General features: G+C 40.4%; 1 long non-coding RNA gene across 1 annotated transcript; it reads left to right on the top strand.

Moving 5' to 3' along the window:
* The first annotated feature begins 6,415 nt into the window (after positions 1 to 6,415).
* On the top strand, positions 6,416 to 12,616 carry LOC122465659. The gene is made up of 3 exons (XR_006290654.1): positions 6,416 to 6,522; positions 9,889 to 10,007; positions 11,742 to 12,616. It is a non-coding gene; the product is annotated as an uncharacterized LOC122465659 (long non-coding RNA).
* Positions 12,617 to 13,277: the final 661 nt, after the last annotated feature.

The following is a 13,277-nucleotide window of genomic DNA, read 5'->3' as shown; positions in this document are numbered from 1 at the left end:
CCTATGTCACTTAAGGACATACAGTCAACTTCCCAGCTCTCCCCACCTTGCACCCCTGCAGGGATATAACCCCCAAAATATACCATCTTACACTGCATAGGAATCTATACCAGGTAAGCTCAGTAATAAAGTTCACCTTCCCCTCGATGTGGGAAGGATATGCAACAAGCCTGTGTTAACCAAGCTGAGATTTTTCCTCAGACACTTCTCTCAGAGGCATACTGGTTTAGATAAAGCAAAAAACATGTTTATTAACTACAAATGACAGATTTTAAGTGATTATAAGCAATAGCAAAGAGATCAAAGCAGATTACCTAGCAAATAAACAAAATACAAACTAAGCCTAATGTACTACATAGATTGGATATGAACTAGCAATTTCTTACCCTGGCTGATGATACAAGCAGTCTACCAGGTTTCCATACACAGGCTAGACATTCTTTTAGCCTGGGACCAGCACTTTCCCCTGTTCAGTCTTTATTCCTCAGGTTTTCCCAGGAGTGTCTTTGTGTGGGGAGGGAAGCCACTAGATGATGTCATACCCCACCTTATATAGCTTTAACATATGGCAGGAACCCTTTGTTACAAAAAACAGTTCCCAGCCCAGTTTGTGAAAAAATAGTTACCCAAAATGAAGTTCAGTATCATATGGTCTGGTCACAGGCCCTTGCTGAGTCATAGCAGCTGTTACTCACAGTCTGGCTGAAACGTTTACAGGAAGGCTAAACTCTTCCATAGCCCATTGTCTTTGCTGATGGGCCATCAGCACTGTCTAACTTCTTCACTGTTGTATCTGAAGGGCTAGCTGTCAGTATTTTTTCAGAGTAACCACATTTGAAATACAGATTCATAGTCAATATTCATAACTTCAGATACAAAAATGATATATGCACACAAATAGGACGATATTCAGCAAATCATAACTTTCCCAATGACACCGTACATGACATATCTTATACAAATTGCATAATTATGTCATAATAATACTCCCATGATGAATATGCGATATACTGTCATACGCAGAATGAAAATATATTGTTTGAACCAAAGCCTTGTTGCATCATTCTGGATTAATGTGAGCCTATATAACAATTTATCAGGGATAAATCTGAGTAAGAATCATCCAGTCTGAAGATCACAAAGCCTAAATAAGCACCTCTGAACGTGATTGAAAATGCTCAAGAGTTAACACCTAGGAATTGTCTGGTAATTGTCAAATAACAAGTTAACCACTCTCTTGATAGACTAATTAAAGAACAAAAATGAATTAATGAATTTCTTATCAGTTGGACAAAGAGCTGAATCAGAACCAACCAATAGGACAGGTAGCCACATAAAAGAAATATATCACACATAGGATAAGACCCAATAATCAATCTCAGGCTTCCTGAGGTACGTTTATAAAATATTCTACAACAATCCCCCACTCAGCTGTGTTGCCGACAGCTATAATCTGGTCACCTAAATGAGTTAGTTAAAAGGATGCCATCAAGTGGCTTAAACCTTAAACATGTTTGATTTTATAAACGAGGGAGGGGAGATGCTTGTAAAAGTTAATGAATATAAATGTTTCTTTTTTTAAAATAAATGTTCTGAAAGCCCTGTGGTGGGGTTGGAATTACCTTTACCCCTTCAGTTTTAGAAACTCTGCTCAACAGCAATGGATTAACATGTGAGAACATAATATGAAACTAAGTACAAACAGAACGTGAAATTGGACAACTGCCCAAGCTGAATGAAATGCAAAAAGCATCAAGAGTGAAAAGTACATTCAATTTTTAAATGTCTTTCAGTTTTAACAATCTCAGCCATATAGGGATTTGCAAATCCATCTTCTAGGCTTCAGCAAACATCTTTTACTATTTGAGACGGGTTTGAAAACTACTTTGAGTTTGTCCAATCCATGTGCTATATCCTCAGCTGCCGCAGAGTTGTGATAGGTGCCCTTAAAAGGGCTGGGCGGTAGTGTCTTTAGAACCCTGTCGTGCCCTTACCAATTCTGGCCCCCCATTCAGCCTCATAGTTAAAAAATTCCACCTATACCCTTTCCCCATGCAGCATAGCTCCAATATGTCACCTATGCTGGTGGATTCCTTGGCTGCCTGTTCAGAGGAGCTTCCCATCCTCGTTGTAACACCAGAGCAGCACAAAGGGGTGTTAACATGGCCTACAAGGTGAACCCATGTAATTTTGAGGGAATTAATTATTTTTTTTCTACTGGGGAAACAACCTACTTTTTCTCTTATCTTCCTCTTACTGCTTCTGTTTTATTGTTTGGTTGTTGTCTTTTAAATTCGGTTTCCCATCTGCCCTCTCTGTTCCTTCCTCACAGAATTTCTTCAGCTGAACATGAATCTGATAACTTTTGTACTTGAGTTAACCTTTCTCACAGGATGTTTGCCTGCATTTGAAATCAGGCCAAATTAGTTCCATCCCCCAGGCTTACTAATAGCCCAGGTAAGGGATTTTAACAAATCTATGTAGTCAAATTCTGACTGCAATGTTTATATTTCTTCAGGGAGAGTTTGGCAGGTGCTTTTCATCTTCAGAGTGCCATTTATAGGCTTGCGAGAAAAATGTAAGACAAACTACTTATGGAGAATCTCACAAATGCAAGTAGAAGGCCAGCTCTTCAGCTGAGGTAAATCAGAATAGCTCTCATGACTTCAGTGGAGCTACACTGATTTACACCATCTGAGGATCTACCCAAGATTCTCTACACTATACCATTTCCATCACCAAGATGTAATATTATATAAGCCATAAACTTGTTCTCCTTTCTCATGAGAGCAGTCCCAATGAAATAACTAAAGCATTCAGGAATAAGACAATCTGATTTGCACCCTATGATGAGTTTGTAATCAGTATTTATACTATACATATCTCGCATTATATCAAAATATAATTATGCACATTCAGTGCATTTATGTCAACAAATGTTAAGTGTCAGTTTGAATTATTCATAAATGAGAAGAGATTTCTTGTCGTAAAATATTACAAATAACTAAGGTACAGTAAAAGGGCAGCATACTACAGTTTAAGCAAAGAGAATAAAAGAGAACCAAACTATAAAAAAAACACACCAAGGATTAAACAGCAGCCACTTGGTGTTAGGCAGATAGAATGAAACATTTACTGTATGCGAAAAATACCAAATGTAGCTAACCTGCTTTAAAACAGAAAATATAAATCACATTTAAACCACAAGAAAATACCAAAAGTTAAAAAGCAGCAAACTTACTTTATACAAACAATAGATTTATACTGCAAGAAGATTTGTAACAATCCTATAAAAATTCACAAGCAGAGCCATTCATACCTTAGATTGACTTCACAGAAATGTGAAACGCTTCCAAAATTTTAAAAATCAAAATTGACATTACTTATGAATACATTAAATCATTGGTGAGTTTTTTAAAAAATCTAAAATTACAAATGCCCTTTATTTCTCTGATTGGGGAACATATCTCCTATCTTTTAAGAAGGACGGGCCCCACCCCTCCCCAAAAGGTAACATTCAGGAGAAAAAAAGGTATTAAAAACTAAAGGATTGCATTTTCAAAAGCTCTCTGTGCTAACTATAAGAGAAGTGTAAAAATCCCATTGATTTCAATGGTACCAAAGTTAGGCCAATGTTGAATGCTTTTGAAAATCCCATCAGGAGTCCATAGTGATCACCATTAAAACGCTAAAGTACAGTAGGGGACTTTTAAATTCCTCTTGCAGTTCTTCTGGTACCTCAGCATGTAAGACCAACTAATTCTTGACTTTCTTACATATCACTGAATATATGTAGGTCTTGTAACCTGAGTTAGTGTAACAAAGTTCCAATATTACCTCTGAATTTGGCGCATAAACTGTCACCACAAGCACAATTTCTGCAGTTTAACACCTCCGTACTGGAGTGCCCTTTGCTGGAGATTCTCGTATGTCAAATATTAGCTACCCAGTGCATCCAGAAGCATCTAAAACATTTCATTTCTAGTTTTAAGGAACGCTTGTGTTGTTTTGGTGGTATGACAGAGTGCTGGGAATCAGTAGCTGAACCAGCACTTTGGTCACTGTGTAACCAATTAGGCCCCATGAGAAGACCTGATGAAAAAGACTAATTCCTGATTACCAGATCAATCTGGGACAGAGAAGCTAATGAGCTAATTAGCCCATTAACAAGGAGACTGAATAAAATGCAGGGGGTGAATAGACTGACTGACCATCTATGGATCTGTTTTGTGGGAGCAGTAAAATTTGAGCACATTTCACTGGTGACTACACTAGAAAGCAGAAGGTGGTGAAGTGAAACACTGTAGATAAATAGCATTGTGGAATCTACATGTGAGAAATCTCTGAGCTGTCTAGATTAAGCAAAGAGGGTGGGAGCAGAGGGTGCTCTGTCACAGGTGAGCATTAGTGCAATATGCCTTCCTTTTTTACTCCAGCTGACTCTTTCTGTCTGGCTGAGGAACTTAGAAATCATAATCAGGGACCAAGAATAGTACAGCTGTATATCAGATATCCTAGATAATACATTAAATATATGCAGTTTGCAGGTGTGTATTTGCATATCCCTAATTTACTGAAGTTGTAAAACATCTAAGGTGTGTGTGCAAACCAGGTATTGTTCGGGTTGCCAACTCTCCTGGATTGGCCGGGAGTCTCCTGGAATCATCCTCGATCTCCCGGTGGCTATTGAAAGCAATCCAGGAGATTTTAATATGCAGCTAAAAGTTTGGTTGGCAGCACAGTGGGGCTAAGGCAGGCTCCCAATCTGCCCTGGCTCTGCACGGCTCCCGGAATTGACTGGCACAGCTGTCTGGCTCCTAGGCACAGGGATAGCCGGGGGTGGGGGTGTCTCTGTACGCTGCTCCAGCCCCGTGTGCCGACTCTGCAGCTCCCATTGGCCAGCAACCCTGGCCAATGGGATCTGCGGAAGCAGTGCCTGCAGGCAGGAGTAGTGCGCAGACCCACCTGGCCGCCCCTGAGCCTAAGAGCTGGACATGCCGGTCGCTTCCAGGAGCTACCCGAGGTAAGCGCTGCCTAGCTGGAGCCTGCACCCCTCACCCCATCCCAACCCCCTGCCCGAGCCCTGAGCCCCCTCCCGCACCCAAACTACTTCCAAGAGCCTGCACCCCACACCCCCTCCTGCACCCCAAATCCCTGCCCTGAGCTCATCCCGGAGCCCCTTGCCACACGGTAAACTTCTCGGCCTCACCCCCCAGCCCAGAACCTACACCCCCTCCCACACCTCAGCACCCTGCCCCAGCCTGGTGAAAGTGGGTGAGGCTAGGGGAGAGCGAGTGATGGAGGAAGAGGGGATGGAGTGAGTGGGGGCCGGGGCCTTGGAGTGGGGGCTGGGGCGTTGGAGTAGGGGCAGGGCGGGGTGGGGCAAGGGTGTTTGGGTTTGTGTGATTAGACAGTTGGCAGCCCTAGTTATTGTGCATTCATGTGGCCAGTTATGGGAAAATTATGTGCATATTCTGAGTGCCTAGTTATGCAGCCCCTCTATAGCAGCAAGTCTCATTGACATCAATTAAGTCAATTCCAATTGTTCAAATGCAGTGGCTGCATAATCACGTTCTTTTTGTATTTTTTGCCTGCTGACACTCTCCTTTGCTACTGGGGAGATGAAATGTAAGCCCCTCTGACCTTTCTATCTCATTCTTGCTTTCTTGCACTTCAGGTTCCTCTGGTGTTTTTTTTCCCCCAATTCCCTCCACTTTCCCCGCAACCACTGGCTTACTATCTCTCCTTTTTCTCATTTATACACTTTCTAATCACTTTCTATCTTGTTACCCTCAGTTTACATTTTCCATTTTTCTTCTGTCATTTCTGCTCCATCACTCTCAATATTTCTTTCTATTATCTTTTCCCCTTGCCCTCTTCATGGCTGCTTTCCACATTTTTCTGGCCATTTTCTTTTACCACTCTCATTGCTGCACCCCTCCCCCCCCACACACACCCTCTTTCCTGTCCAATATGTAATTCGTTATGCACTCCCTTTCAGAAAAGGAACACTTTGAATTAATGGTACAACTCTCCCTGGAAAAGGTGGATTTCTGCTGATCATAGTACACAATCACTGCCTAGCATGCCAGGACATAGGTCTTGATAGAGGAGTCCCAGTAAGTTCAATAGGATTATTTGTGTGAGTGAATGCTCTTCAGTTTGTGTCAAACTTTACAGTCTGACCAATAATGACTTGTGATAAATGAAGGGGGAGGGATAGCTCCTTTTTATGGACACCCAGCCAGCAAGTTAGCTATAAAGTCCCTTTTGGTGGCTGCTTGGTTTACCTGTAAAGGGTTAAAAAAGTCCCCTAGGTAAAGGAAAGGGAGTGGGCACCTGACCAAAAGAGCCAATGGGAAGGCCAGAACTTTTAAAATGGGGGAAAAACTTCCCCTTTCTGTCTGTGGTTGTTCTCCGGGAAGAGGGGAACAAGGCAGCAGTTATGCTGTGAGAAGGTGAAGGCCAGATATGAATATCACCAGATCATATCTAGAACTACTTATTTAACAACCCAGATATGTATGTAGATCAGGAATGTTTAGAAAAATGTGATTAGGTTTATTTCTGTTTATTTCTTATTGGCTTGTGGACTCCTCTGCACTAACCTCAAATGCTTTTTTGTTTTGCTTGTAACCTTTAAGCTGGACCTCAAGAAGGTTATTCTTGATGTTTAATTTTTGTAAGTGAGTTTTTCAAAATCTAGCAAAAGCCTAAGTTCCAGATGTATTTTCTTTCTTTTTGTTTTTATAAAATTTACCTTTTTTAAGAACAGGATTGGATTTTTGGTTTGTGTATATGTTGTTTAATTAGCTGCAGCAACAGCTAATTTCCTTTGTTTTCTTTCTCAGCTCTTCCCAAGGGGAAGGGGGGGAAGAGAAGAGTGAAAGGGTTTGAGGTACCCCACAGGAAGGAATTCCCAAGTACGCCTTCCTGGGTTCCAAGGAGTTTTGCATTTGGGTAGTGGCAGCATCTACCCATCCAAAGTCAGAGAGAAGCTGTAACCTTGGGAGTTTATAAACAAGCTGGGAGTAGCCAGTATTAATTTTTAGAATCCTTGTGGGCCCTCACCTCTGCACTTGAAGTGCCAGAGTGGGGAATCAGCCTTGACATGACTATACAGGGCACTTTAAGCTGTTTGGGGGAAGGGATCATGGTCTATCAGTTTATGCATTACTGAGCACTGGAGGCCCCCCAGTACTGATTGGGGCCTTTGGCTGCTACTGTAATATAAATAAATGATGACAATGTGTTACTTTCCAAAGGGGATAAGGATATGTGGAGTCTTACTGTACAACCGTGCAGATACTAAACTGGCTAAATAACTTGCTGGCTACAGGTGGGAATTTCAGAGAAACATTAATAGAGGGCAGTGAGCATCAGTAAGAGGAGGTATTTGTAGGTAGGCATGTTCAGAATAAACTCTTGCTCTTTTGGTTTCCTGGAGTGTGTCATATACTGGGGCGAAGGTGGTGCAACCTAGTGATCAAAACAGGAGTCAGGCCTATTGGTCAGAGCAGAGCCAGATGGTGAAATTGGACTAGAAATCAAAACGTAATTGGAGTCGTGCTCAGGAGATAAGCCAGAGGTCAGAGCCAGGGTGATCAGAGGAAAGTCAAGACCAGGGCTGGACTGGGAACAGGTGTGGGTTGGAGCAAGGACCAGTACAGGCGGCTGGTCTGGCACAGATATGGGCATGCAACACATTGCTACAAGGCTTAAATGATGATCTGCTTTTGTCCAACCTGGGAGTACAGTCACTTAGGGAGAGCTTATTCGGTCCAGTCAAGCTCATTCGGTTGTCAGGTGACCATGCCTGGATCCAGGTGACTTCTGGACATAGTGGATTTTGTTAGTGTAATATAAGGAGATGTTGTAGACATTAACCCCTTGCTGCCACTAGCTTCTGTGGGATTCTATTATTTAAAATGTCCAGTGGTTACAAGCTGAGGTTCTGCTGACTTCTATTTACTGGTGCTCATTTTTCTAATCTCCTCTTATTGTTGAATGATATATTTCAGGATAGGACTGCAAAGTCTCTTTGTTCCAGGCCTGATGTAATAAATCTCATGTTGGACATGCGCTGGTTGGGTCAGTGACACACAGCAATATTTATCCTATTTCCATTTGTCCCCTCACTTTTTCATAGTCCCTTTCAAATCTGAAGTGTATTGAACTTTGCTCATTGTACTTCAGATGTCACAGGAGATGGATGACATTTCTCTAGGGTTGAGCATTGAAGTTGGCACTGCAAGGGTAGGTTTGATGCTGGACATACATTATTTCCTTGCAAATATGTTGACATATCACTAGTTGTCACATAACGTTTCTTTTTGCTATTCCTTGCACAAAATGTATTTGATGTCAATCTGTTTCAATGTCCATGAGTCAATGAAGTATTATTTCTTCCAAAGAAGTAAAACTAAATCCCTGGGCATCTTTAATGTTGCATGTAAATGGAAATACATTATGAAGTTGTCCAAAGGACAGCATAAACATCCAGGTTAAAATTATGTTTTTTTTTTATTGCCGCTACAAAGATTCTTCTGCCTTACATGTTTAAAAAAATACCATGATCATAGAAACCTAAGCAAGTAGGTATTACATTTATGAATAGGACTCAAGCTTTTTTTCTTTTCATTCTCATTTCTACGGTTCATGGTTAATGACACATTTTAATCCTGAAGAATATATTAATGAAAAGCTATGTTTAAATAATGGAAACAACAACAATGGAACAGTATGCCATTTAAAATAAGGGGCATATTTCAAAGTGACTCCAATAAAAAAGGAGAAACAAATGGAAATTCTATGCTGCTCTGTGGCAGCTGGATGGACATATTGTGATATGCACACTTACGAAGTCCTCAGGAGGAAAAATATTGATGAAAAAATGTGACAAAAGGATCGTTTGCACAGTTAAACAGATATAAGCTACAAGGAAACAAGGGAAACAAAAAAACAGAATATTTTAAAACTATCTTTCAATAAACTGGCAAATCTCACCAGAAATTAAAGGCCAGACCTAACTTGTCTAAATTAGATGGCAAATTCTTTGGGGCAGTGACCGTTTCTTAATGTTACCCTCTCCCAGTCCCCTCATATTTTGTGTATGTGTCATTGTGGGCACTGATTCTGCAAACACTTGCTCAGCATGCTTGATTTTGCATATGCAAGTAGTCCTATTAAACTCAGTGGGACTCATAGAAGCCAAGTTTTGTGCATGTGTGACATTGTATGCACCTGAATGAGCAAATTTGCATATTTGCAAATAATTTTTATATAAACTCAGTTTATGGTCAACACACCATACTACAAGACGGAGGATGTGTGTGTGGGGAGGTAACAAAGAGACTTGCACAAAGCATGGCAACTATAGCTAGCGTAGGGGGGAGGGTCATACAGGGAAAGGTGGAAAGGTGTTTGATGGTGCTTGAGTTGGTTAGTGGGTGGGTGCTGAAGGTATCTATGGGAGCGAGGGTGTCAAAGATACAAAGGTTGCTGGGTGCTAGGGTATCTGGCTGGTAGGGTGGTCTGGGGTCACTGGAGTAAGTGGGAGGGAGGGTGTCTATCTAGAGGTGCTTGGATCTAGTTAGTGGGTACTGGAGGATGTCTGAGGTTTGGCTGAAATAGACTGAGATTGGAAGGTGGGGAGAGAAGCTTAGAGTGTCTGGCTGAAAAAGGTTGCTGGGTGTTGGGGAGTTTGGAAGTCTGCATTCTCACAGACTATGGAGGGTATGTGGGATCTGCCCAGATGGCTGGGGAAGCAGGTTATTCACGGGCCAGGACTGAGCCTCCTTACCTTCTGTACCCACCTGCCAAGTGGCCCCTATTGCTACTGCCACTGATCTCTTCTCACTGAGGTTTCCATCTCTTCCTCCCCAGCAGAAGAGCCACAGAGGCTGCTAGGCTGCCTGCTCAGCAGACACTGTAGTGTTCATGTGACAGAAAGTCTAAATTGCAGGAAAATTGCTGCTGTCTTCCCCCTTCTCAGCTGGATGCATGAGGTGAGATGAAGGAATATTTGACAGGGCTTTCAAATGCATGACTGTCGTGTGAGACATGTGACTTTTGCCATCCCTGGGAACTACTCGTGTAAATTTATTATGCCCATAAGGCTTTGCAGGCATGAGGCGTTAGATTCTCTTACAACTCTGCCAAGCAGACACTGTCTTCATATTTACTTGAACAATGCCTACAGCAATGTGGCCTTGTTCTTGATTTGGGCCTCTAGACACCCACATGATACAAATAATCAGTGCTACTACTGATGATAGTAAATTCTGCAGCAAAACAAGCATGTATTTACATATATGAATTCCCATTCAAATGTGCAACTGTGGGTTTTTGTATGTGCAACAAGTATTCCAAGTTTTTGAATTTTAGCCAGAAATGCTTATGAAATACTTTACATTGTTAACATTTTGAGATACCCTGCACTCAGTTACACTGATGTAAATGCAGAATAACCATTCTGATATAAAGAAGAATTCAGTTAATATTTTATAGGTGAAAGTGTTCATAAGTAAAATAGGCAAAAATTGAGTATAAAAGAGGAAGGTTTTTAAAATTGAATTCATGGGAAAGAAAGGGATTAACTGTAATAGTTCTTTTTTATTGTTTGGACAATAAATCAGTTGTAAAGAATTACATACACTACATTACATATTTTTAAAGCACATCTTGTTTTTTTAGTGTAATTGTGGGATGGAAAAAACACAACACTACTCTAACTTCGCAAGAATATAAATATAGAGGCTGATGCTCAAGTCCTGCCTGTGTAGTCAAAATAGACACTGTACTTGAGAAAAAGACTTCCTTTATTACTGCAGATGTTTTGATTTGATGGACAGCTAGTGGATTATTATTTACATTAACCTTAGTTCAAATAAAGTGAATTCAAGTTAAAATCCCACCAAAAAAAGAGTGATATAAAATATAATTGTAATAGAGGTACTTCTTTGACCAAAGGTAATTTCCTGTTACATGAAGGAATAGGAATCTTTGAAAACCATGTAGAAAAACTTCCAACATCCATATATTATATTTCCCAGAACTATCAGGAGGGGATGTCTGTCTTATATATTGATGAAGTACCTCGTACAATGGGACTCCAGTCTTGACTGGGGCTCTTGGATGTTACTGTAATATAGGGTAATTAATAAATAATAATAATCAGCATAATCTGTGATTATAATGTTTGCATCATCTCATGATCAGGAAAGGGTAATGAATCAAGTGTCATTGTATGTAGTAAGAATGAGATTTATATCTTTTCAGATGTTTTAAAAACTCCTCATGTCTCAAGAAAAGAATTACTACTTCTCCATGCTGAATTTTGTTCTTAGCCTTTCTTGCTTCTATACACTTTCCGACAAAATTGCAGTTGAATAAAGACCAGGAAAACTGTGTTTTGTGACCAGGGTGATTGTAAATCATTTTTGTTTTTCCAAGACTAAGAAATTTGCTCCTGAAGAGAGTGTAAGTGGACTTGATATAGACATGTCTGTTTCATTACTGTCTCATTTTGAATCAGTGTGCTGTCAGATGATCTTCTAATGCAATACCTAATGCCAATACTATTTAAGTTACATTTAAATATTTTAAAAGCTCAATGCTCCTGTTTTATATGTTCATCTCCAAGATGATTTGAGGCCCATTTTTCCTTGACAATAACTTGATGTTACTGTGATTTAAGATTAAATGTCTACCTTTGAACTTTTCTCTTGTTATTCATACAGATTCCCTTGAAGTAATAAAATAATACAATTATCATTCAGAGCCAGAGAGGTGTGGATGAGAGCTGTGAGGAAGCACTCATGAACCACTTTTGGGGTACTAAACATGGTGCTGAGGTGAGCTGCTGCAGGATGAATTTCATCACTGTGTGGAAAAGACATAAGTCTATGCAAGTCCCACATGAAAGTAAAAGAGAAACTTAAACTGCTCCTCTGCACAAGGATGGATTTCAGCCCTTCTGCCCAACATATGTTTTGAGGCATTGAGCAGAGAGACTGTTTGCTCAGAACCTGCAGGCACATTTCTGTGTTAGTGGCTGACTTATCTACGCCTAGGCGGTGTTCTTTAGCACACTTGAATAAGCCACTAATCCTGGTCAGTAGGAGTAGTAATTAAACATCTAAAATGTCTGCTATTCAAATATTTTGCATTCACCACATTGCACTTTAGCAGCTTTGGCATATTATACATTATGGGCCTGATCCATAGCCCCTTGAAATCAGATGCTGCTGATGCCTGTTGTGATGCCTACTTTTCCCTCTCCTCACCAATAACCAGTTCATAGCAGATGTAGAGATTTGCTCATATTGCTGATCACTGTGAACATTTCTCTAAACTCTACTCCAGCCTTTCAGCACAGGTGCTGAGCAATGCTGAGTGCTGAGAGCTACTGCTTTGGCTCTCTACTTCTTTCAGCACCATTCTGCAGCTTGAACAGCTGATCCCTAAGAGATTAAGAAGTTTATTTAATGAAAAATAGTGTTTCTTTTGCTAGTTCTCAGAATGCTTCCAATGCCTCCAGCTGACCTACAGATGATGAATGAGGTCAACTTGCTTAAATCTATGTTATTTACATTATATTAGTGTAACTCATTAAACATGCTTAAAGGAAAATATAGTTTTCATAATAGAATAAAATTGAATATCTTTCCAATGACTTGCACCATTTCAGGTCACCTTCTTCTCCATGTCCTATACTGAGAAGAATTAGCATCACCTTCAGAGAAAGTGGGTCATCCAACCTTTTATGCATAGATACAAAATGGTAAACCAAAGTGGGGGAGGGGAAGGAGGCAGAAGCAAAAATTACAATTAGTCTAAGTGAGAGCCCACTGCTACTTCTAGACTAATACAGTCAAAACTGGAAGTTGAAAGTAAGGAATTAGACATTTATTTTTAAGGATTAGACCTAACTTTAATGTTAATACTCAGGAAATTCAGTGGGATGACCAGTATGAAATCATGCATCATGGACTATACCATCCAGGAAAACCCATATAGAAAAATACCTTTGTAAGGTTGTACATGGTTTATCATCTTCCTTGTATAATTCATCTCCCTCCAGACAAATTACTGTTCAATGCATCAGTTACTTCTGTCTTGCACACTAAGAAAGTTTTGCCTTAAGAACAGCAGGCTCATACCCTACAAGCTGTTTTGTCTAAGTGAGCACCAGTAGAGTTTAAGATTACTACATTATGAGCTCTTCACCCCCTTACTGAAGAACATTCATATTCTGGAAGCTGTCGGTCCCCCAC

This window comes from Chelonia mydas, chromosome 4, assembly GCF_015237465.2.
Source record: "Chelonia mydas isolate rCheMyd1 chromosome 4, rCheMyd1.pri.v2, whole genome shotgun sequence".
Classification (NCBI taxonomy): Eukaryota; Metazoa; Chordata; order Testudines; family Cheloniidae; genus Chelonia; species Chelonia mydas.
The sequence above is the reverse complement of the archived record's forward strand: the minus strand, read 5'-3'. Positions and strand labels throughout refer to the sequence as shown.